This window comes from Taudactylus pleione, unplaced genomic scaffold (assembly GCF_031769625.1).
Source record: "Taudactylus pleione unplaced genomic scaffold, aTauple2 ptg000612l, whole genome shotgun sequence".
Taxonomy (NCBI): Eukaryota; Metazoa; Chordata; class Amphibia; order Anura; family Myobatrachidae; genus Taudactylus; species Taudactylus pleione.
The window spans coordinates 2,170,309-2,191,354 of NW_028285014.1; the positions used below are offsets into that span (position 1 = coordinate 2,170,309).

The 21,046-nt window shown below is 33.8% G+C and overlaps 8 non-coding genes across 8 annotated transcripts; all 8 read left to right on the plus strand.

The window, feature by feature from the left end:
* Nucleotides 1-951: 951 nt before the first annotated feature.
* On the plus strand, nucleotides 952-1,060 carry TRNAL-CAA (transfer RNA leucine (anticodon CAA)). The gene is made up of 2 exons: nucleotides 952-989; nucleotides 1,015-1,060. It is a non-coding gene; the product is annotated as a tRNA-Leu (tRNA).
* A 1,044-nt stretch (nucleotides 1,061-2,104) lies between these two features.
* On the plus strand, nucleotides 2,105-2,213 carry TRNAL-CAA (transfer RNA leucine (anticodon CAA)). The gene is made up of 2 exons: nucleotides 2,105-2,142; nucleotides 2,168-2,213. It is a non-coding gene; the product is annotated as a tRNA-Leu (tRNA).
* A 3,350-nt stretch (nucleotides 2,214-5,563) lies between these two features.
* On the plus strand, nucleotides 5,564-5,672 carry TRNAL-CAA (transfer RNA leucine (anticodon CAA)). Its single transcript has 2 exons — nucleotides 5,564-5,601; nucleotides 5,627-5,672. It is a non-coding gene; the product is annotated as a tRNA-Leu (tRNA).
* A 1,044-nt stretch (nucleotides 5,673-6,716) lies between these two features.
* Nucleotides 6,717-6,825, plus strand: TRNAL-CAA (transfer RNA leucine (anticodon CAA)). The gene is made up of 2 exons: nucleotides 6,717-6,754; nucleotides 6,780-6,825. It is a non-coding gene; the product is annotated as a tRNA-Leu (tRNA).
* Nucleotides 6,826-10,175: 3,350 nt separating this feature from the next.
* On the plus strand, nucleotides 10,176-10,284 carry TRNAL-CAA (transfer RNA leucine (anticodon CAA)). The gene is made up of 2 exons: nucleotides 10,176-10,213; nucleotides 10,239-10,284. It is a non-coding gene; the product is annotated as a tRNA-Leu (tRNA).
* Nucleotides 10,285-11,328: 1,044 nt separating this feature from the next.
* Nucleotides 11,329-11,437, plus strand: TRNAL-CAA (transfer RNA leucine (anticodon CAA)). Its single transcript has 2 exons — nucleotides 11,329-11,366; nucleotides 11,392-11,437. It is a non-coding gene; the product is annotated as a tRNA-Leu (tRNA).
* A 2,197-nt stretch (nucleotides 11,438-13,634) lies between these two features.
* On the plus strand, nucleotides 13,635-13,743 carry TRNAL-CAA (transfer RNA leucine (anticodon CAA)). The gene is made up of 2 exons: nucleotides 13,635-13,672; nucleotides 13,698-13,743. It is a non-coding gene; the product is annotated as a tRNA-Leu (tRNA).
* A 4,503-nt stretch (nucleotides 13,744-18,246) lies between these two features.
* TRNAL-CAA (transfer RNA leucine (anticodon CAA)) lies at nucleotides 18,247-18,355 on the plus strand. The gene is made up of 2 exons: nucleotides 18,247-18,284; nucleotides 18,310-18,355. It is a non-coding gene; the product is annotated as a tRNA-Leu (tRNA).
* The last annotated feature ends 2,691 nt before the right edge of the window (nucleotides 18,356-21,046 follow it).

The following is a 21,046-nucleotide window of genomic DNA, read 5'->3' on the forward strand; positions in this document are numbered from 1 at the left end:
CCCAGACATTGATATCTTGATCCCATTTATTTCTCAGCAATATGAAGCACAATGATTGAATGAATTAAAGGGCATAGAAACTGTTAAAGACCTAAGAATTGATCGATTTTCCCATCTGCATTCCAATCAAGATCAAATTACATTAGAGTTAAATTAATTAAATTATTCTTAAATGATAAAGAAACTATGATTAGTTTTAAAATTCTAAAGTTCAGTTCATATAGAAATTGCCTATTGAAATAATGTATTACATAGAAACAGAATTTGATGGCAGATAAGAACCACTTGGCCCATGTAGTCTGCTCCTTTTCATGTATCCTTTAGGCAACTTCAACCATATTTGCTCCTTACATTTCTCTTAAGGATATTCTTATGCCTATCCGAAGCATGTTTAAATTGTTTCACCGTTTAGCTTCAACAACATTGGATGGGAGGCTTTTCTATTTATCAACTACCCTTTCTGTGAAGTAATTTTTCTTCAAATTTCCTCTAAGTCTACCTCCCTCCAGTTTCAGTGCATGTCCTCGTGTTCTTGTACATCTCTTGCTTTGAAGAATAAGTATTGTTTGCACTACATTCTTTTAGTATTCAGTAATCTAAACATAAAACACAAGAATAATTGGCATCGAAAGTATTTTAAGGCTCTTAGACTTTACATATAACATGATATACAATTTACTTCTAAGACAAACTAATCTGTTCTGCTAGGATGAAGACCTTAGTAAAGGGTGGCAACAGTAATTTTGAAGGATAACACTTTAGCTTGAGCCATTTTTCCTAAATAATGTTATTTTAGAAACAGCTTTTAGAGGAAATGCATTAATCTAAGATGTTGATTTAATGACCCCTCTTTCAACAAGTCCAAAATATTTGTCAAAATCACAATCAAAAATATAAATAGTAAATTGATAAACCCTAACAGACAGCAGGTTCGGACATACGGATGTGCTTGTCAGGATGGCTGAGCGGTCTAAGGCGCCAGACTCAAGATTCTACTCTTCCAGTTAATGGGAATTCTGGTCTCTGTAAAGAGGCGTGGGTTCAAATCCCACTTCTGACAATATTTTCTTGCTCTTTGGTTATGTTTTACACTCAAAATGACCGACATTGAGAAGTATGCTCAGGACATCCACAGTCTTTCAATCTTTCCTCTCCCAGACATTGATATCTTGATCCCATTTATTTCTAAGCAATATGAAGCACAATGGTTGAATGAATTAAAGGGCATAGAAACTGTTAAAGACCTAAGAATTGATCGATTTTCCCATCTACATTCCAATCAAGATCAAATTACATTAGACTTAAATTAATTAAATTATTCTTAAATGATAAAGACACTATGATTAGTTTTAAAATTCTAAAGTTCAGTTCATGTAGAAATTGACTGTTGAAATAATGTTTTACATAGAAACAGAATTTGATGGCAGATAAGAACCACTTAGCCCACGTAGTCTGCTCCTTTTCATGTATCCTTTAGGCAACTTCAATCCTATTTGCTCCTTACATTTCTCTTAAGGATATTCTTATGCCTATCCCAAGCATGTTTAAATTGTTTCACCATTTAGCTTCAACAACATCGGATGGGAGGCTTTTCTATTTATCAACTACCCTTTCTGTAAAGTAATTTTTCTTCAAATTTCCTCTAAGTCTACCTCCCTCCAGTTTCAGTGCATGTCCTCGTGTTCTTGTACATCTCTTCCTTTGAAGAATAAGGATTGTTTGCACAACATTCTTTTAGTATTCAGTAATCTAAACATAAAACACAAGAATAATTGGCATTGAAAGTATTTTAAGGGTCTTAGACTTTACATATAATGTGATATACAATTTACTTCTATGACAAACTAATCTGTTCTGCTAGGATGAAGACCTTAGTAAAGGGTGGCAACAGTAATTTTGAAGGATAACACTTTAGCTTGAGCCATTTTTCCTAATTAATGTTATTTAAGAAACAGCTTTTAGAGGAAATGTATTAATCTAAGATCTTGATTTAATGACCCCTTTTTCAACAAGGCCAAATTATTTGTCAAAATCACAATCAAATATATAAATAGTAAAATGATAAACTAAAACAGGAAGCAGGTTTGGACATACTGATGTGCTTGTCAGGATGGCCGAGCGGTCTAAGACACCAGACTCAAGATTCTACTCTTCCAGTTAATGGGAATTCTGGTCTCTGTAAAGAGGCGTGGGTTCAAATCCCACTTCTGACAATATTTTCTTACTCTTTGGTTATGTTTTACACTCAAAATGACCGACATTGAGAATTATGCTCAGGACATCCACAGTCTTTCAATCTTTCCTCTCCCAGACATTGATATCTTGATCCCATTTATTTCTCAGCAATATGAAGCACAATGATTGAATGAATTAAAGGGCATAGAAACTTTTAAAGACCTAAGAATTGATCGATTTTCCCATCTGCATTCCAATCAAGATCAAATTACATTAGAGTTAAATTAATTAAATTATTCTTAAATGATAAAGACACTATGATTAGTTTTAAAATTCTAAAGTTCAGTTCATATAGAAATTGCCTATTGAAATAATGTATTACATAGAAACAGAATTTGATGGCAGATAAGAACCACTTGGCCCATGTAGTCTGCTCCTTTTCATGTATCCTTTAGGCAACTTCAACCATATTTGCTCCTTACATTTCTCTTAAGGATATTCTTATGCCTATCCGAAGCGTGTTTAAATTGTTTCACCGTTTAGCTTCAACAACATTGGATGGGAGGCTTTTCTATTTATCAACTACCCTTTCTGTGAAGAAATTTTTCTTCAAATTTCCTCTAAGTCTACCTCCCTCCAGTTTCAGTGCATGTCCTCGTGTTCTTGTACATCTCTTCCTTTGAAGAATAAGTATTGTTTGCACTACATTCATTTAGTATTCAGTAATCTAAACATAAAACACAAGAATAATTGGCATCGAAAGTATTTTAAGGCTCTTAGACTTTACATATAACATGATATACAATTTACTTCTAAGACAAACTAATCTGTTCTGCTAGGATGAAGACCTTAGTAAAGGGTGGCAACAGTAATTTTGAAGGATAACACTTTAGCTTGAGCCATTTTTCCTAAATAATGTTATTTTAGAAACAGGTTTTAGAGGAAATGCATTAATCTAAGATCTTGATTTAATGACCCCTTTTTCAACAAGTCCAAATTATTTGTCAAAATCACAATCAAAAATATAAATAGTAAATTGATAAACCCTAACAGACAGCAGGTTCGGACATACGGATGTGCTTGTCAGGATGGCCGAGCGGTCTAAGGCGCCAGACTCAAGATTCTACTCTTCCAGTTAATGGGAATTCTGGGCTCTGTAAAGATGCATGGGTTCAAATCCCACTTCTGACAATATTTTCTTACTCTTTGGTTATGTTTTACACTCAAAATGACTGACATTGAGAAGTATGCTCAGGACATCCACAGTCTTTCAATCTTTCCTCTCCCAGACATTGATATCTTGATCCCATTTATTTCCAAGCAATATGAAGCACAATGATTGAATGAATTAAAGGGCATAGAAACTTTTAAAGACCTAAGAATTGATCGATTTTCCCATCTACATTCCAATCAAGATCAAATTACATTAGAGTTAAATTAATTAAATTATTCTTAAATGATAAAGACACTATGATTAGTTTTAAAATTCTAAAGTTCAGTTCATGTAGAAATTGGCTATTGAAATAATGTATTACATAGAAACAGAATTTGATGGCAGATAAGAACCACTTGGCCCATGTAGTCTGCTCCTTTTCATGTATCCTTTAGGCAACTTCAACCCTATTTGCTCCTTACATTTCTCTTAAGGATATTCTTATGCCTATCCGAAGCGTGTTTAAATTGTTTCACCGTTTAGCTTCAACAACATCGGATGGGAGGCTTTTCTATTTATCAACTACCCTTTCTGTGAAGTAATTTTTCATCAAATTTCCTCTAAGTCTACCTCCCTCCAGTTTCAGTGCATGTCCTCGTGTTCTTGTACATCTCTTCCTTTGAAGAATAAGGATTGTTTGCACAACATTCTTTTAGTATTCAGTAATCTAAACATAAAACACAAGAATAATTGGCATCGAAAGTATTTTAAGGCTCTTAGACTTTACATATAACGTGATATACAATTTACTTCTAAGACAAACTAATCTGTTCTGCTAGGATGAAGACCTTAGTAAAGGGTGGCAACAGTAATTTTGAAGGATAACACTTTAGCTTGAGCCATTTTTCCTAAATAATGTTATTTTAGAAACAGCTTTTAGAGGAAATGCATTAATCAAAGATCTTGATTTAATGACCCCTTTTTCAACAAGTCCAAATTATTTGTCAAAATCACAATCAAAAATATAAATAGTAAATTGATAAACCCTAACAGACAGCAGGTTCGGACATACGGATGTGCTTGTCAGGATGGCCGAGCGGTCTAAGACACCAGACTCAAGTTTCTACTCTTCCAGTTAATGGGAATTCTGGTCTCAGTAAAGAGGCGTGGGTTCAAATCCCACTTCTGACAATATTTTCTTACTCTTTGGTTATGTTTTACACTCAAAATGACCGACATTGAGAAGTATGCTCAGGACATCCACAGTCTTTCAATCTTTCCTCTCCCAGACATTGATATCTTGATCCCATTTATTTCTCAGCAATATGAAGCACAATGATTGAATGAATTAAAGGGCATAGAAACTTTTAAAGACCTAAGAATTGATCGATTTTCCCATCTGCATTCCAATCAAGATCAAATTACATTAGACTTAAATTAATTAAATTATTCTTAAATGATAAAGACACTATGATTAGTTTTAAAATTCTAAAGTTCAGTTCATATAGAAATTGGCTATTGAAATAATGTATTACATAGAAACAGAATTTGATGGCAGATAAGAACCACTTGGCCCATGTAGTCTGCTCCTTTTCATGTATCCTTTAGGCAACTTCAACCATATTTGCTCCTTACATTTCTCTTAAGGATATTCTTATGCCTAACCGAAGCGTGTTTAAATTGTTTCACCGTTTAGCTTCAACAACATTGGATGGGAGGCTTTTCTATTTATCAACTACCCTTTCTGTGAAGTAATTTTTCTTCAAATTTCCTCTAAGTCTACCTCCCTCCAGTTTCAGTGCATGTCCTCGTGTTCTTGTACATCTCTTCCTTTGAAGAATAAGTATTGTTTGCACTACATTCTTTTAGTATTCAGTAATCTAAACATAAAACACAAGAATAATTGGCATCGAAAGTATTTTAAGGCTCTTAGACTTTACATATAACATGATATACAATTTACTTCTAAGACAAACTAATCTGTTCTGCTAGGATGAAGACCTTAGTAAAGGGTGGCAACAGTAATTTTGAAGGATAACACTTTAGCTTGAGCCATTTTTCCTAAATAATGTTATTTTAGAAACAGCTTTTAGAGGAAATGCATTAATCTAAGATGTTGATTTAATGACCCCTCTTTCAACAAGTCCAAAATATTTGTCAAAATCACAATCAAAAATATAAATAGTAAATTGATAAACCCTAACAGACAGCAGGTTCGGACATACGGATGTGCTTGTCAGGATGGCTGAGCGGTCTAAGGCGCCAGACTCAAGATTCTACTCTTCCAGTTAATGGGAATTCTGGTCTCTGTAAAGAGGCGTGGGTTCAAATCCCACTTCTGACAATATTTTCTTGCTCTTTGGTTATGTTTTACACTCAAAATGACCGACATTGAGAAGTATGCTCAGGACATCCACAGTCTTTCAATCTTTCCTCTCCCAGACATTGATATCTTGATCCCATTTATTTCTAAGCAATATGAAGCACAATGGTTGAATGAATTAAAGGGCATAGAAACTGTTAAAGACCTAAGAATTGATCGATTTTCCCATCTACATTCCAATCAAGATCAAATTACATTAGACTTAAATTAATTAAATTATTCTTAAATGATAAAGACACTATGATTAGTTTTAAAATTCTAAAGTTCAGTTCATGTAGAAATTGACTGTTGAAATAATGTTTTACATAGAAACAGAATTTGATGGCAGATAAGAACCACTTAGCCCACGTAGTCTGCTCCTTTTCATGTATCCTTTAGGCAACTTCAATCCTATTTGCTCCTTACATTTCTCTTAAGGATATTCTTATGCCTATCCCAAGCATGTTTAAATTGTTTCACCATTTAGCTTCAACAACATCGGATGGGAGGCTTTTCTATTTATCAACTACCCTTTCTGTAAAGTAATTTTTCTTCAAATTTCCTCTAAGTCTACCTCCCTCCAGTTTCAGTGCATGTCCTCGTGTTCTTGTACATCTCTTCCTTTGAAGAATAAGGATTGTTTGCACAACATTCTTTTAGTATTCAGTAATCTAAACATAAAACACAAGAATAATTGGCATTGAAAGTATTTTAAGGGTCTTAGACTTTACATATAATGTGATATACAATTTACTTCTATGACAAACTAATCTGTTCTGCTAGGATGAAGACCTTAGTAAAGGGTGGCAACAGTAATTTTGAAGGATAACACTTTAGCTTGAGCCATTTTTCCTAATTAATGTTATTTAAGAAACAGCTTTTAGAGGAAATGTATTAATCTAAGATCTTGATTTAATGACCCCTTTTTCAACAAGGCCAAATTATTTGTCAAAATCACAATCAAATATATAAATAGTAAAATGATAAACTAAAACAGGAAGCAGGTTTGGACATACTGATGTGCTTGTCAGGATGGCCGAGCGGTCTAAGACACCAGACTCAAGATTCTACTCTTCCAGTTAATGGGAATTCTGGTCTCTGTAAAGAGGCGTGGGTTCAAATCCCACTTCTGACAATATTTTCTTACTCTTTGGTTATGTTTTACACTCAAAATGACCGACATTGAGAATTATGCTCAGGACATCCACAGTCTTTCAATCTTTCCTCTCCCAGACATTGATATCTTGATCCCATTTATTTCTCAGCAATATGAAGCACAATGATTGAATGAATTAAAGGGCATAGAAACTTTTAAAGACCTAAGAATTGATCGATTTTCCCATCTGCATTCCAATCAAGATCAAATTACATTAGAGTTAAATTAATTAAATTATTCTTAAATGATAAAGACACTATGATTAGTTTTAAAATTCTAAAGTTCAGTTCATATAGAAATTGCCTATTGAAATAATGTATTACATAGAAACAGAATTTGATGGCAGATAAGAACCACTTGGCCCATGTAGTCTGCTCCTTTTCATGTATCCTTTAGGCAACTTCAACCATATTTGCTCCTTACATTTCTCTTAAGGATATTCTTATGCCTATCCGAAGCGTGTTTAAATTGTTTCACCGTTTAGCTTCAACAACATTGGATGGGAGGCTTTTCTATTTATCAACTACCCTTTCTGTGAAGAAATTTTTCTTCAAATTTCCTCTAAGTCTACCTCCCTCCAGTTTCAGTGCATGTCCTCGTGTTCTTGTACATCTCTTCCTTTGAAGAATAAGTATTGTTTGCACTACATTCATTTAGTATTCAGTAATCTAAACATAAAACACAAGAATAATTGGCATCGAAAGTATTTTAAGGCTCTTAGACTTTACATATAACATGATATACAATTTACTTCTAAGACAAACTAATCTGTTCTGCTAGGATGAAGACCTTAGTAAAGGGTGGCAACAGTAATTTTGAAGGATAACACTTTAGCTTGAGCCATTTTTCCTAAATAATGTTATTTTAGAAACAGGTTTTAGAGGAAATGCATTAATCTAAGATCTTGATTTAATGACCCCTTTTTCAACAAGTCCAAATTATTTGTCAAAATCACAATCAAAAATATAAATAGTAAATTGATAAACCCTAACAGACAGCAGGTTCGGACATACGGATGTGCTTGTCAGGATGGCCGAGCGGTCTAAGGCGCCAGACTCAAGATTCTACTCTTCCAGTTAATGGGAATTCTGGGCTCTGTAAAGATGCATGGGTTCAAATCCCACTTCTGACAATATTTTCTTACTCTTTGGTTATGTTTTACACTCAAAATGACTGACATTGAGAAGTATGCTCAGGACATCCACAGTCTTTCAATCTTTCCTCTCCCAGACATTGATATCTTGATCCCATTTATTTCCAAGCAATATGAAGCACAATGATTGAATGAATTAAAGGGCATAGAAACTTTTAAAGACCTAAGAATTGATCGATTTTCCCATCTACATTCCAATCAAGATCAAATTACATTAGAGTTAAATTAATTAAATTATTCTTAAATGATAAAGACACTATGATTAGTTTTAAAATTCTAAAGTTCAGTTCATGTAGAAATTGGCTATTGAAATAATGTATTACATAGAAACAGAATTTGATGGCAGATAAGAACCACTTGGCCCATGTAGTCTGCTCCTTTTCATGTATCCTTTAGGCAACTTCAACCCTATTTGCTCCTTACATTTCTCTTAAGGATATTCTTATGCCTATCCGAAGCGTGTTTAAATTGTTTCACCGTTTAGCTTCAACAACATCGGATGGGAGGCTTTTCTATTTATCAACTACCCTTTCTGTGAAGTAATTTTTCATCAAATTTCCTCTAAGTCTACCTCCCTCCAGTTTCAGTGCATGTCCTTGTGTTCTTGTACATCTCTTCCTTTGAAGAATAAGGATTGTTTGCACAACATTCTTTTAGTATTCAGTAATCTAAACATAAAACACAAGAATAATTGGCATCGAAAGTATTTTAAGGCTCTTAGACTTTACATATAACGTGATATACAATTTACTTCTAAGACAAACTAATCTGTTCTGCTAGGATGAAGACCTTAGTAAAGGGTGGCAACAGTAATTTTGAAGGATAACACTTTAGCTTGAGCCATTTTTCCTAAATAATGTTATTTTAGAAACAGCTTTTAGAGGAAATGCATTAATCAAAGATCTTGATTTAATAACCCCTTTTTCAACAAGTCCAAATTATTTGTCAAAATCACAATCAAAAATATAAATAGTAAATTGATAAACCCTAACAGACAGCAGGTTCGGACATACGGATGTGCTTGTCAGGATGGCCGAGCGGTCTAAGACACCAGACTCAAGTTTCTACTCTTCCAGTTAATGGGAATTCTGGTCTCAGTAAAGAGGCGTGGGTTCAAATCCCACTTCTGACAATATTTTCTTACTCTTTGGTTATGTTTTACACTCAAAATGACCGACATTGAGAAGTATGCTCAGGACATCCACAGTCTTTCAATCTTTCCTCTCCCAGACATTGATATCTTGATCCCATTTATTTCTCAGCAATATGAAGCACAATGATTGAATGAATTAAAGGGCATAGAAACTTTTAAAGACCTAAGAATTGATCGATTTTCCCATCTGCATTCCAATCAAGATCAAATTACATTAGACTTAAATTAATTAAATTATTCTTAAATGATAAAGACACTATGATTAGTTTTAAAATTCTAAAGTTCAGTTCATATAGAAATTGGCTATTGAAATAATGTATTACATAGAAACAGAATTTGATGGCAGATAAGAACCACTTGGCCCATGTAGTCTGCTCCTTTTCATGTATCCTTTAGGCAACTTCAACCATATTTGCTCCTTACATTTCTCTTAAGGATATTCTTATGCCTAACCGAAGCGTGTTTAAATTGTTTCACCGTTTAGCTTCAACAACATTGGATGGGAGGCTTTTCTATTTATCAACTACCCTTTCTGTGAAGTAATTTTTCTTCAAATTTCCTCTAAGTCTACCTCCCTCCAGTTTCAGTGCATGTCCTCGTGTTCTTGTACATCTCTTCCTTTGAAGAATAAGTATTGTTTGCACTACATTCTTTTAGTATTCAGTAATCTAAACATAAAACACAAGAATAATTGGCATCGAAAGTATTTTAAGGCTCTTAGACTTTACATATAACATGATATACAATTTACTTCTAAGACAAACTAATCTGTTCTGCTAGGATGAAGACCTTAGTAAAGGGTGGCAACAGTAATTTTGAAGGATAACACTTTAGCTTGAGCCATTTTTCCTAAATAATGTTATTTTAGAAACAGCTTTTAGAGGAAATGCATTAATCTAAGATCTTGATTTAATGACCCCTCTTTCAACAAGTCCAAAATATTTGTCAAAATCACAATCAAAAATATAAATAGTAAATTGATAAACCCTAACAGACAGCAGGTTCGGACATACGGATGTGCTTGTCAGGATGGCTGAGCGGTCTAAGGCGCCAGACTCAAGATTCTACTCTTCCAGTTAATGGGAATTCTGGTCTCTGTAAAGAGGCGTGGGTTCAAATCCCACTTCTGACCATATTTTCTTGCTCTTTGGTTATGTTTTACACTCAAAATGACCGACATTGAGAAGTATGCTCAGGACATCCACAGTCTTTCAATCTTTCCTCTCCCAGACATTGATATCTTGATCCCATTTATTTCTAAGCAATATGAAGCACAATGGTTGAATGAATTAAAGGGCATAGAAACTGTTAAAGACCTAAGAATTGATCGATTTTCCCATCTACATTCCAATCAAGATCAAATTACATTAGACTTAAATTAATTAAATTATTCTTAAATGATAAAGACACTATGATTAGTTTTAAAATTCTAAAGTTCAGTTCATGTAGAAATTGACTGTTGAAATAATGTTTTACATAGAAACAGAATTTGATGGCAGATAAGAACCACTTGGCCCACGTAGTCTGCTCCTTTTCATGTATCCTTTAGGCAACTTCAATCCTATTTGCTCCTTACATTTCTCTTAAGGATATTCTTATGCCTATCCCAAGCATGTTTAAATTGTTTCACCATTTAGCTTCAACAACATCGGATGGGAGGCTTTTCTATTTATCAACTACCCTTTCTGTGAAGTAATTTTTCTTCAAATTTCCTCTAAGTCTACCTCCCTCCAGTTTCAGTGCATGTCCTCGTGTTCTTGTACATCTCTTCCTTTGAAGAATAAGGATTGTTTGCACAACATTCTTTTAGTATTCAGTAATCTAAACATAAAACACAAGAATAATTGGCATTGAAAGTATTTTAAGGGTCTTAGACTTTACATATAACGTGATATACAATTTACTTCTATGACAAACTAATCTGTTCTGCTAGGATGAAGACCTTAGTAAAGGGTGGCAACAGTAATTTTGAAGGATAACACTTTAGCTTGAGCCATTTTTCCTAATTAATGTTATTTAAGAAACAGCTTTTAGAGGAAATGTATTAATCTAAGATCTTGATTTAATGACCCCTTTTTCAACAAGGCCAAATTATTTGTCAAAATCACAATCAAATATATAAATAGTAAAATGATAAACCCTAACAGGAAGCAGGTTTGGACATACTGATGTGCTTGTCAGGATGGCCGAGCGGTCTAAGACACCAGACTCAAGATTCTACTCTTCCAGTTAATGGGAATTCTGGTCTCTGTAAAGAGGCGTGGGTTCAAATCCCACTTCTGACAATATTTTCTTACTCTTTGGTTATGTTTTACACTCAAAATGACCGACATTGAGAATTATGCTCAGGACATCCACAGTCTTTCAATCTTTCCTCTCCCAGACATTGATATCTTGATCCCATTTATTTCTCAGCAATATGAAGCACAATGATTGAATGAATTAAAGGGCATAGAAACTTTTAAAGACCTAAGAATTGATCGATTTTCCCATCTGCATTCCAATCAAGATCAAATTACATTAGAGTTAAATTAATTAAATTATTCTTAAATGATAAAGACACTATGATTAGTTTTAAAATTCTAAAGTTCAGTTCATATAGAAATTGCCTATTGAAATAATGTATTACATAGAAACAGAATTTGATGGCAGATAAGAACCACTTGGCCCATGTAGTCTGCTCCTTTTCATGTATCCTTTAGGCAACTTCAACCATATTTGCTCCTTACATTTCTCTTAAGGATATTCTTATGCCTATCCGAAGCGTGTTTAAATTGTTTCACCGTTTAGCTTCAACAACATTGGATGGGAGGCTTTTCTATTTATCAACTACCCTTTCTGTGAAGAAATTTTTCTTCAAAATTCCTCTAAGTCTACCTCCCTCCAGTTTCAGTGCATGTCCTCGTGTTCTTGTACATCTCTTCCTTTGAAGAATAAGTATTGTTTGCACTACATTCATTTAGTATTCAGTAATCTAAACATAAAACACAAGAATAATTGGCATCGAAAGTATTTTAAGGCTCTTAGACTTTACATATAACATGATATACAATTTACTTCTAAGACAAACTAATCTGTTCTGCTAGGATGAAGACCTTAGTAAAGGGTGGCAACAGTAATTTTGAAGGATAACACTTTAGCTTGAGCCATTTTTCCTAAATAATGTTATTTTAGAAACAGGTTTTAGAGGAAATGCATTAATCTAAGATCTTGATTTAATGACCCCTTTTTCAACAAGTCCAAATTATTTGTCAAAATCACAATCAAAAATATAAATAGTAAATTGATAAACCCTAACAGACAGCAGGTTCGGACATACGGATGTGCTTGTCAGGATGGCCAAGCGGTCTAAGGCGCCAGACTCAAGATTCTACTCTTCCAGTTAATGGGAATTCTGGGCTCTGTAAAGATGCATGGGTTCAAATCCCACTTCTGACAATATTTTCTTACTCTTTGGTTATGTTTTACACTCAAAATGACTGACATTGAGAAGTATGCTCAGGACATCCACAGTCTTTCAATCTTTCCTCTCCCAGACATTGATATCTTGATCCCATTTATTTCCAAGCAATATGAAGCACAATGATTGAATGAATTAAAGGGCATAGAAACTTTTAAAGACCTAAGAATTGATCGATTTTCCCATCTACATTCCAATCAAGATCAAATTACATTAGAGTTAAATTAATTAAATTATTCTTAAATGATAAAGACACTATGATTAGTTTTAAAATTCTAAAGTTCAGTTCATGTAGAAATTGGCTATTGAAATAATGTATTACATAGAAACAGAATTTGATGGCAGATAAGAACCACTTGGCCCATGTAGTCTGCTCCTTTTCATGTATCCTTTAGGCAACTTCAACCCTATTTGCTCCATACATTTCTCTTAAGGATATTCTTATGCCTATCCGAAGCGTGTTTAAATTGTTTCACCGTTTAGCTTCAACAACATCGGATGGGAGGCTTTTCTATTTATCAACTACCCTTTCTGTGAAGTAATTTTTCATCAAATTTCCTCTAAGTCTACCTCCCTCCAGTTTCAGTGCATGTCCTCGTGTTCTTGTACATCTCTTCCTTTGAAGAATAAGTATTGTTTGCACAACATTCTTTTAGTATTCAGTAATCTAAACATAAAACACAAGAATAATTGGCATCGAAAGTATTTTAAGGCTCTTAGACTTTACATATAACGTGATATACAATTTTCTTCTAAGACAAACTAATTTGTTCTGCTAGGATGAAGACCTTAGTAAAGGGTGGCAACAGTTATTTTGAAGGATAACACTTTAGCTTGAGCCATTTTTCCTAAATAATGTTATTTAAGAAACAGCTTTTAGAGGAAATGCATTAATCTAAGATCTTGATTTAATGACCCCTTTTTCAACAAGGCCAAATTATTTGTCAAAATCACAATCAAAAATATAAATAGTAAAATGATAAACCCTAACAGGAAGCAGGTTTGGACATACTGACGTGCATGTCAGGATGGCCGAGCGGTCTCAGGCGCCAGACTCAAGATTCTACTCTTCCAGTTAATGGGAATTCTGGTCTCTGTAAAGAGGTGTGGGTTCAAATCCCACTTCTGACAATATTTTCTTACTCTTTGGTTATGTTTTACACTCAAAATGACCGACATTGAGAAGTATGCTCAGGACATCCACAGTCTTTCAATCTTTCCTCTCCCAGACATTGATATCTTGATCCCATTTATTTCTCAGCAATATGAAGCACAATGATTGAATGAATTAAAGGGCATAGAAACTGTTAAAGACCTAAGAATTGATCGATTTTCCCATCTACATTCCAATCAAGATCAAATTACATTAGACTTAAATTAATTAAATTATTCTTAAATGATAAAGACACTATGATTAGTTTTAAAATTCTAAAGTTCAGTTCATGTAGAAATTGACTGTTGAAATAATGTTTTACATAGAAACAGAATTTGATGGCAGATAAGAACCACTTGGCCCACGTAGTCTGCTCCTTTTCATGTATCCTTTAGGCAACTTCAAACCTATTTGCTCCTTACATTTCTCTTAAGGATATTCTTATGCCTATCCCAAGCATGTTTAAATTGTTTCACCATTTAGCTTCAACAACATCGGATGGGAGGCTTTTCTATTTATCAACTACCCTTTCTGTGAAGTAATTTTTCTTCAAATTTCCTCTAAGTCTACCTCCCTCCAGTTTCAGTGCATGTCCTCGTGTTCTTGTACATCTCTTCCTTTGAAGAATAAGTATTGTTTGCACAACATTCTTTTAGTATTCAGTAATCTAAACATAAAACACAAGAATAATTGGCATCGAAACTATTTTAAGGGTCTTAGACTTTACATGTAACGTGATATACAATTTACTTCTAAGACAAACTAATCGGTTCTGCTAGGATGAAGACCTTAGTAAAGGGTGGCAACAGTAATTTTGAAGGATAACACTTTAGCTTGAGCCATTTTTCCTAAATAATGTCATTTAAGAAACAGCTTTTAGAGGAAATGCATTAATCTAAGATCTTGATTTAATGACCCCTTTTTCAACAAGGCCAAATTATTTGTCAAAATCACAATCAAAAATATAAATAGTAAAATGATAAACCCTAACAGGAAGCAGGTTTGGACATACTGATGTTCTTGTCAGGATGGCCGAGCGGTCTAAGACACCAGACTCAAGATTTTACTCTTCTAGTTAATGGGAATTCTGGTCTCTGTAAAGAGGCGTAGGTTCAAATCCCACTTCTGACAATATATTTTTGCTCTTTGGTTATGTTTTACACTCAAAATGACTGACATTGAGAAGTATGCTCAGGACATCCACAGTCTTTCAATCTTTCCTCTCCCAGACATTGATATCTTGATCCCATTTATTTCTAAGCAATATGAAGCACAATGATTGAATGAATTAAAGGGCATAGAAACTTTTAAAGACCTAAGAATTGATCGATTTTCCCATCTGCATTCCAATCAAGATCAAATTACATTAGAGTTAAATTAATTAAATTATTCTTAAATGATAAAAACACTATGATTAGTTTTAAAATTCTAAAGTTCAGTTCATATAGAAATTGGCTATTGAAATAATGTATTACATAGAAACAGAATTTGATGGCAGATAAGAACCACTTGGCCCATGTAGTCTGCTCCTTTTCATGTATCCTTTAGGCAACTTCAACCATATTTGCTCCTTACATTTCTCTTAAGGATATTCTTATGCCTAACCGAAGCGTGTTTAAATTGTTTCACCGTTTAGCTTCAACAACATTGGATGGGAGGCTTTTCTATTTATCAACTACCCTTTCTGTGAAGTAATTTTTCTTCAAATTTCCTCTAAGTCTACCTCCCTCCAGTTTCAGTGCATGTCCTCGTGTTCTTGTACATCTCTTCCTTTGAAGAATAAGTATTGTTTGCACTACATTCTTTTAGTATTCAGTAATCTAAACATAAAACACAAGAATAATTGGCATCGAAAGTATTTTAAGGCTCTTAGACTTTACATATAACATGATATACAATTTACTTCTAAGACAAACTAATCTGTTCTGCTAGGATGAAGACCTTAGTAAAGGGTGGCAACAGTAATTTTGAAGGATAACACTTTAGCTTGAGCCATTTTTCCTAAATAATGTTATTTAAGAAACAGCTTTTAGAGGAAATGCATTAATCTAAGATCTTGATTTAATGACCCCTTTTTCAACAAGGCCAAATTATTTGTCAAAATCACAATCAAAAATATAAATAGTAAAATGATAAACCCTAACAGGAAGCAGGTTTGGACATACTGATGTGCTTGTCAGGATGGCCGAGCGGTCTAAGACACCAGACTCAAGATTTTACTCTTCCAGTTAATGGGAATTCTGGTCTCTGTAAAGAGGCGTAGGTTCAAATCCCACTTCTGACAATATATTTTTGCTCTTTGGTTATGTTTTACACTCAAAATGACTGACATTGAGAAGTATGCTCAGGACATCCACAGTCTTTCAATCTTTCCTCTCCCAGACATTGATATCTTGATCCCATTTATTTCCAAGCAATATGAAGCACAATGATTGAATGAATTAAAGGGCATAGAAACTTTTAAAGACCTAAGAATTGATCGATTTTCCCATCTACATTCCAATCAAGATCAAATTACATTAGAGTTAAATTAATTAAATTATTCTTAAATGATAAAGACACTATGATTAGTTTTAAAATTCTAAAGTTCAGTTCATGTAGAAATTGGCTATTGAAATAATGTATTACATAGAAACAGAATTTGATGGCAGATAAGAACCACTTGGCCCATGTAGTCTGCTCCTTTTCATGTATCCTTTAGGCAACTTCAACCCTATTTGCTCCTTACATTTCTCTTAAGGATATTCTTATGCCTATCCGAAGCGTGTTTAAATTGTTTCACCGTTTAGCTTCAACAACATCGGATGGGAGGCTTTTCTATTTATCAACTACCCTTTCTGTGAAGTAATTTTTCATCAAATTTCCTCTAAGTCTACCTCCCTCCAGTTTCAGTGCATGTCCTCGTGTTCTTGTACATCTCTTCCTTTGAAGAATAAGTATTGTTTGCACAACATTCTTTTAGTATTCAGTAATCTAAACATAAAACACAAGAATAATTGGCATCGAAAGTATTTTAAGGGTCTTAGACTTTACATATAACGTGATATACAATTTACTTCTAAGACAAACTAATCGGTTCTGCTAGGATGAAGACCTTAGTAAAGGGTGGCAACAGTAATTTTGAAGGATAACACTTTAGCTTGAGCCATTTTTCCTAAATAATGTTATTTAAGAAACAGCTTTTAGAGGAAATGCATTAATCTAAGATCTTGATTTAATGACCCCTTTTTCAACAAGGCCAAATTATTTGTCAAAATCACAATCAAAAATATAAATAGTAAAATGATAAACCCTAACAGGAAGCAGGTTTGGACATACTGATGTGCTTGTCAGGATGGCCGAGCGGTCTAAGACACGAGACTCAAGATTTTACTCTTCCAGTTAATGGGAATTCTGGTCTCTGTAAAGAGGCGTAGGTTCAAATCCCACTTCTGACAATATATTTTTGCTCTTTGGTTATGTTTTACACTCAAAATGACTGACATTGAGAAGTATGCTCAGGACATCCACAGTCTTTCAATCTTTCCTCTCCCAGACATTGATATCTTGATCCCATTTATTTCCAAGCAATATGAAGCACAATGATTGAATGAATTAAAGGGCATAGAAACTTTTAAAGACCTAAGAATTGATCGATTTTCCCATCTACATTCCAATCAAGATCAAATTACATTAGAGTTAAATTAATTAAATTATTCTTAAATGATAAAGACACTATGATTAGTTTTAAAATTCTAAAGTTCAGTTCATGTAGAAAATGGCTATTGAAATAATGTATTACATAGAAACAGAATTTGATGGCAGATAAGAACCACTTGGCCCATGTAGTCTGCTCCTTTTCATGTATCCTTTAGGCAACTTCAACCCTATTTGCTCCTTACATTTCTCTTAAGGATATTCTTATGCCTATCCGAAGCGTGTTTAAATTGTTTCACCGTTTAGCTTCAACAACATCGGATGGGAGGCTTTTCTATTTATCAACTACCCTTTCTGTGAAGTAATTTTTCATCAAATTTCCTCTAAGTCTACCTCCCTCCAGTTTCAGTGCATGTCCTCGTGTTCTTGTACATCTCTTCCTTTGAAGAATAAGTATTGTTTGCACAACATTCTTTTAGTATTCAGTAATCTAAACATAAAACACAAGAATAATTGGCATCGAAAGTATTTTAAGGCTCTTAGACTTTACATATAACGTGATATACAATTTTCTTCTAAGACAAACTAATCTGTTCTGCTAGGATGAAGTCCTTAGTAAAGGGTGGCAACAGTAATTTTGAAGGATAACACTTTAGCTTGAGCCATTTTTCCTAAATAATGTTATTTAAGAAACAGCTTTTAGAGGAAATGCATTAATCTAAGATCTTGATTTAATGACCCCTTTTTCAACAAGGCCAAATTATTTGTCAAAATCACAATCAAAAATATAAATAGTAAAATGATAAACCCTAACAGGAAGCAGGTTTGGACATACTGATGTGCATGTCAGGATGGCCGAGCGGTCTAAGGCGCCAGACTCAAGATTCTACTCTTCCAGTTAATGGGAATTCTGGTCTCTGTAAAGAGGTGTGGGTTCAAATCCTACTTCTGACAATATTTTCTTACTCTTTGGTTATGTTTTACACTCAAAATGACCAACATTGAGAAGTATGCTCAGGACATCCACAGTCTTTCAATCTTTCCTCTCCCAGACATTGATATCTTGATCCCATTTATTTCCAAGCAATATGAAGCACAATGATTGAATGAATTAAAGGGCATAGAAACTTTTAAAGACCTAAGAATTGATCGATTTTCCCATCTACATTCCAATCAAGATCAAATTACATTAGAGTTAAATTAATTAAATTATTCTTAAATGATAAAGACACTATGATTAATTTTAAAATTCTAAAGTTCAGTTCATGTAGAAATTGGCTATTGAAATAATGTATTACATAGAAACAGAATTTGATGGCAGATAAGAACCACTTTGCCCATGTAGTCTGCTCCTTTTCATGTATCCTTTAGGCAACTTCAACCCTATTTGCTCCTTACATTTCTCTTAAGGATATTCTTATGCCTATCCGAAGCGTGTTTAAATTGTTTCACCGTTTAGCTTCAACAACATCGGATGGGAGGCTTTTCTATTTATCAACTACCCTTTCTGTGAAGTAATTTTTCATCAAATTTCCTCTAAGTCTACCTCCCTCCAGTTTCAGTGCATGTCCTCGTGTTCTTGTACATCTCTTCCTTTGAAGAATAAGTATTGTTTGCACAACATTCTTTTAGTATTCAGTAATCTAAACATAAAACACAAGAATAATTGGCATTGAAAGTATTTTAAGGCTCTTAGACTTTACATATAACGTGATATACAATTTACTTCTAAGACAAACTAATCTGTTCTGCTAGGATGAAGACCTTAGTAAAGGGTGGCAACAGTAATTTTGAAGGATAACACTTTAGCTTGAGCCATTTTTCCTAAATAAAGTTATTTAAGAAACAGCTTTTAGAGGAAATGCATTAATCTAAGATCTTGATTTAATGACCCCATTTTCAACAAGGCCAAATTATTTGTCAAAAACACAATCAAAAATATAAATAGTAAAATGATAAACCCTAACAGGAAGCAGGTTTGGACATACTGATGTGCATGTCAGGATGGCCGAGCGGTCTAAGACACCAGACTCAAGATTCTACTCTTCCAGTTAATGGGAATTCTGGTCTCTGTAAAGAGGCGGAGGTTCAAATCTCACTTCTGACAATATTTTCTTACTCTTTGGTTATGTTTTACACTCAAAATGACTGACATTGAGAAGTATGCTCAGGACATCCACAGTCTTTCAATCTTTCCTCTCCCAGACATTGATATCTTGATCCCATTTATTTCTCAGCAATATGAAGCACAATGATTGATTGAATTAAAGGGCATAGAAACTTTTAAAGAACTAAAAATTGATCGATTTTCCCATCTACATTCCAATCAAGATCAAATTACATTAGAGTTAAATTAATTAAATTATTCTTAAATGATAAAGACACTATGATTAGTTTTAAAATTCTAAAGTTCAGTACATGTAGAAATTGGCTATTGAAATAATGTATTACATAGAAACAGAATTTGATGGCAGATAAGAACCACTTGGCCCATGTAGTCTGCTCCTTTTCATGTATCCTTTAGGCAACTTCAACCCTATTTGCTCCTTACATTTCTCTTAAGGATATTCTTATGCTTATCCGATGCGTGTTTAAATTGTTTCACCATTTAGCTTCAACAACATCGGATGGGAGGCTTTTCTATTTATCAACTACCCTTTCTGTGAAGTAATTTTTCATCAAATTTCCTCTAAGTCTACCTCCCTCCAGTTTCAGTGCATGTCCTCGTGTTCTTGTACATCTCTTCCTTTGAAGAATAAGTATTGTTTGCACAACATTCTTTTAGTATTCAGTAATCTAAACATAAAACACAAGAATAATTGGCATTGAAAGTATTTTAAGGCTCTTAGACTTTACATATAACGTGATATACAATTTACTTCTAAGACAAACTAATCTGTTCTGCTAGGATGAAGACCTTAGTAAAGGGTGGCAACAGTAATTTTGAAGGATAACACTTTAGCTTGAGCCATTTTTCCTAAATAAAGTTATTTAAGAAACAGCTTTTAGAGGAAATGCATTAATCTAAGATCTTGATTTAATGACCCCATTTTCAACAAGGCCAAATTATTTGTCAAAAACACAATCAAAAATATAAATAGTAAAATGATAAACCCTAACAGGAAGTAGGTTTGGACATACTGATGTGCATGTCAGGATGGCCGAGCGGTCTAAGACACCAGACTCAAGATTCTACTCTTCCAGTTAATGGGAATTCTGGTCTCTGTAAAGAGGCGTAGGTTCAAATCCCACTTCTGACAATATTTTCTTACTCTTTGGTTATGTTTTACACTCAAAATGACTGACATTGAGAAGTATGCTCAGGACATCCACAGTCTTTCAATCTTTCCTCTCCCAGACATTGATATCTTGATCCCATTTATTTCTCAGCAATATGAAGCACAATGATTGAATGAATTAAAGGGCATAGAAACTTTTAAAGACCTAAGAATTGATCGATTTTCCCATCTACATTCCAATCAAAATCAAATTACATTAGAGTTAAATTAATTAAATTATTCTTAAATGATAAAGACACTATGATTAGTTTTAAAATTCTAAAGTTCAGTTCATGTAGAAATTGGCTATTGAAATAATGTATTACATAGAAACAGAATTTGATGGCAGATAAGAACCACTTGGCCC